Source organism: Schistocerca piceifrons, chromosome 1 (assembly GCF_021461385.2).
Source record: "Schistocerca piceifrons isolate TAMUIC-IGC-003096 chromosome 1, iqSchPice1.1, whole genome shotgun sequence".
Lineage (NCBI taxonomy): Eukaryota > Metazoa > Arthropoda > Insecta > Orthoptera > Acrididae > Schistocerca > Schistocerca piceifrons.
The window spans coordinates 1,052,223,025-1,052,228,278 of NC_060138.1; positions in this window are offsets into that span (position 1 = coordinate 1,052,223,025).

Below are 5,254 nucleotides of genomic sequence, written 5' to 3' on the forward strand. Positions count from 1 at the left end.
TATTAATTATTGAATCTAACGGGAGAGGCGCAGGAAAATGTGGTTTTGGTAGGGGAGAAACTAAAATGTATCAGAAAAATGAATGACAACAAATGCGAACAGCAGCGTAAAATGTGGAGAAACTGACACACTAAACTCTAAAAGAAAAGACATTGCATGACAAACGGATATCTACAAAAACTAAACAATACTGGAATCGATAACTAGAATTACACCATGTAGGTAATCCCCAGTTACAGGTTCCATCCGCTCCATGATTCATATCTAAATAATTTTTGCCATTGTAATCAGTGAAACGTAATACCATTCCTACATTTGTAATTGCTTTCTAAAACTATTGTAGCGTACAACAAAAATTGGAATCGGCAACTAGAACTGACTTTCTTTATAGGTCAATTCTAGTTACCGATTCCAATATTAGTAACCTTTTTAGAGTAGGTCAAAGAGCAATTATAAATGCAGAAATCACATTAGCCAACATTTAGTGCACACATGCGCAGAAAAAACGACCTAATTAATAAATCATCGAATGGCTGTCAGCGGCAACTATAATTGCCCTATAAAGGAGGTCAACATTCGAATTTTTCGATGGTTCATAATTTTGGAGATTTTTGCAGTAAATCTGTGAACTGCGTTTTTGTAGGATTTCTAGATTTCTTAATGGGCTCAGAACTACCATGAAAAGCTAATAAATATTGTAGGGAGACCATCCAAATTTTTCTCTTTTTCATAGTAATGATGATAGTAATACCATATGTTGAAATGCTGTAACACTTCAGTGCACACACTTGTTGTTAAAAGGATCTAAGTGACGAACCGTGTAGTGGTTGGAATAAGTAACTAGAATTAACCTACACAGGTCAGTTCCAGTCACTGATTCCAGTATTTGTTAGATCCTACGTTTTGTTAATTTTCATTACTTGTATACTCGTCCTTAGATTCAACAATTGGCGTTAAAACTTAACACTGATTCGTAATATTATGACTTCACCATGCTCTATATTTCCTGGATTTAAAAGTTCTCTGTGCTTTTCTTACTCGCATAAATTACGATAATAATTTATTTCGGGCTTGTGTACTTCTGTTTTTCTGTTCTTATTTATTTTCGTTACCTTTAATTCTTGTCGGTACAATCTGCGGCTAAGTAATTAATCACGTGGACTGTGTTTGTATTTTATTGTATGCTACATTCGTTTGTTTACGAATATGATCAGTTGCTTTCAGAGATTGCCTATATGTACCGTCTCTGCCTTAGGTATGACGTCATTGCTCAGAGCCGACGAGTGGAATCGGACACTAGAATTGACCCCATTTATCTTACAAGGAAATTTACGTATGGACACACACGTATGACCCAGATCCGCTGGTTATGCGTTTTTTACTGAATTAAGTTGGTAACCTTGTTTGCTGGCATAAATACGTAGTATCCTTATAACCAAACTGTCATTCTCAGTTCGTAACATGCAACATACTAGGGCCTAGAAATCATTTGAATGATCTTCGCAGGCAATTAGCAAATAACAGCGTAGTGTACGAGTGCGTAATCAGCATTCGATGCTTTTACACACAACCTCAGAAGCTTAATACATGGCGACAATAATCTCTGCTTTGACATTATTGGTCTGATCAGTGGTTAGTCCGATTTGCACGGGTATCGTGGGTACTTGCGAATGCTTGCACTTATCACCATCTGCAGGATTTACAGAAGACGAGAAGAGTCCTTGGTTAATCATTTTATTTCAGGTCTCTTCCAGGTAAAGAGAAGTGAGTACGTAGGACCAATCGTTTTCAAATGTTTTTAAACGTCTGCTTGTGTGTATCGCTGAACACCATCACTCGCTTGAGTGTCCAGTACATCTCACACACAAGGATGTTCTCGTTAATATTCTTATAGGATCATATAAAATCTTTTTCTTTTTTGTTTCTTGGGTCCGTTAAATGAACTAAGCAGGGTAACAAACCTTTCTCTTTAGAACATTTCCGGATTTGATTTTTGGTCTTCAACTCAGTAACGTTTTACACGAAAATCACCTGCGATGAATCGCCACATGCCTAATGACGAATCGGATAGGGAAAAGAAACAAAACAAAGCCACTGAGAATGCGAAAGGGCACATGAACCCAAAATTAAGATGAAACTCTCACTGAACAATTAATAGTTCATATTACATCGAGTACCATATCATTGTACCATTCATACGCCAAGAAGTCGAAAGCTCACTTACCAAGTACAAATAAAAATTAACTGCTTGTATTACGCTAAGATATACTTCTTACGTAACGATATCTTAAAATATCTCTGTGGTCTTGTTCCACCTTAAGACTAAAAAGATTTGATAGCATAATCTTCATATTCTATACAGCACCGACTAATCAGTGTGTGTAGGATACTTTATCTGGTAAGCCACACAATTTTGTGATATGCCACGAAGGTAACAGATTTCATTGTAGTGCCTATTACTGATCCCTCTACATTTACTTTAGCGCACAGGCATAAAATTTTCTACTTTCTCTAGAATTGTCCACATGACAAAAACATTTTTCACAAATGCTAAATCGTTTGCCCGTTCGCATTTAATATTTAAATAAGTATTTACAAACTATCTCTTTACAAGAAATCAAGTGACTATTCCTTCGTCAAATATCCATGACTTTCCACGAACAAAGTGTAACAGAATTCTCGAGGCCAAATATGAATCACTTATATTCTGTACAACTTTGTCTTACAGTACTGACACTACACATATGTATATACGAACAACACGAAAAAGTTAGACTTTTGTGTTTCGAACTCTGTAGCGAGGAGCACTCCACGTATCCAAACAGCAAATAAAAATAATCTTGCTACATACACATGGATAACAAAAAATATTTAAAAAATCATGAGAGAAACAGTGTTTACAAATAATATACATTATACAAAATCTCTCGTTTAACTGCCTCCCTTGTAGCCCACGGAATGGAAGACGTCGCATTACATTATGTTTTATGGGATCCCACTTCCTTGTGGTATTGATATCCCTTAGTGAATTCTGGTTAACAGGAGAAGACATCGCATAATGTGAAAATAACTTTGATAATTTCATTCGCTGTTCAGTCATACATTCAATTGCATTAATTTTACTGTATATAAGGGACTGTGGGACTGATGGATGACATCGAAAACGTACAAAGAAGGGCAGCTCGTTTTTTATTATCGCGAAATAGGGGAGATAGTGTCACAGACATGATACGTGAATTGGAGTGTCAATCATTAAAACAGAGGCGTTTTTCGTTGCGACGGGATATTCTCATGAAATTTCAATAAACAGTTTTCTCCTCCGACTGCGAAAACATTCTGTTGGCACCCACCTACATGGAGAGAAATGATGATCACGATAAAATAAGAGAAATCAGGACTCGCACAGAAAATTTAAGTGCTCGTTTTTCCCGCGTGCCGTTCGAGAGTGGTACCGTAGAAAGACGGCTTGAAGGTGGTGCATTGAACCCTCTGACTGGCACTTTAATGTGAATAGCAGAGTAATCACGTAGATGTAGATGAAGCGCGGGATCACTGTGCGTATTATCACAATCTGTTGAAACAGGTGCAGTATTCGAAAATGGTGGATGATTGTGCATACACAGAACCCGAGATTTAATCATTTTCACTCTGACCATTTGACAGAATCTACTGTGGCGTGCCTTGGTTCTCATCAAACTGAAAACAACTTTCCTACCATCCACTATCAAATGGCACTTACCACTTCGAAGGTCGATATTTGCGTTCGTTCCTCGCAGGAACTCCATGCCTGTTAAGCAATTCATCATGAGAAATGAGCAACTATTGGTTCCGTCCTCAAATTCTGCATTGATCTGTACCTGCTCATCCACCCTTTGACTTCTGGCACCAACAGCATGAGGTGTCATACTGTTTTGTACTGGCAGTAATCCTCTTACAGCGATTATTGGAAAGTACATCGTCACTAGTACCTATACCAATCATAAAAGCAGTGAGAATTCCAATCCGCTACAGCATTACGCACTGTCTGCATCATTTCTTGTGCGGGTTGTCCGCATAATTCAGAATCATCACATAATTCTTGCCTGATGTCTACATCGTCATTGTATCGCAACACGTGAAGTTGTCCATTAAAAAAAAGACCCCCTTCACATCCTGCGACAGTCATCAGGCAGCAGAATTAATTTGCGTCTAGTTTGTTGATTGGTTCGTTACTGAGGGGTTGTCTTCTATCACCTCAGCTACGCATATGTTACGGTTTTCGGATGATGGCCAATTCATTGGAGGCTATGCATTGATCATCGATCTACTGCTATGATTATGGTTTTGGGATGATGAAAAGCTCCCTTGAGTTTGGATGCCACTGGTTTCCATAATTCGAGAGCCATTTTATGGGGTTTATTTCGGTTTCGCATGGTTACCCGGGCTAAACCTGTGATTATAATAACTCGGCTGCCGGTTGAAATATGCGAGTTCGGTGTGTTTACATTTCCGTTTTGACTGACAGGGCCTGTGACCGGCGTCATACCATTGCCACTACAACCGTTCATACGCCTGCCATTGTTGGCTTGCCTGTTGAACTCACAGGCTCCATGTCACCATTAATGTTGCTACAGTTAAAGTCCTCCTGGATCAAATCTATCGAATCCAGGACCGATAAGAAATACTCCAGATTATTATATTGAATTGTAATGAATTTTTTTGTGAATAGTGATAGGCAATTTAGTCTTCAAAATCCGCAGCACATTTTTACGGGCTAGGGGATCATCCCAGTGGTGACTTTTGTTAATGTATCACTCAAAGTATTTCCTTAAGCCAGCTGGCTTAGGATTGTATATTCCTGGGTAAAAACCTCATTCTTAAGTCGTTCTTGCGCGCATCCTAGCGAATACTTGACCAGAAATACTTTCTCAGACTGACTGTACGTCATGCAATTCAGCTTCAGTCGCCCCTAAGGCTGCTTCAGTCTGTATATACCTTGTGGCGAACTGAGTATGCTGCCTATCGCTCTAAGACTAAAAGCAAATGGGTGTGGAGACATTTTTCATAGAAAGTTCTTGGAACTGGTGACTTTTTAGTGAAATTTCTTCTCAAAGTATCGCCGTTAAGATTTGTGTCGCCCACTGCTTCAGTAGTATGTTCTCTGAGTTGACTAACTTGCCCTACCTCGTCACAAGAAGTTCGATCGTAGGAACTAGTTGCCTCATACATTTCGTGGGTAAAAATTGGTGACCCGTCATGTGTCGATCTTTTTACA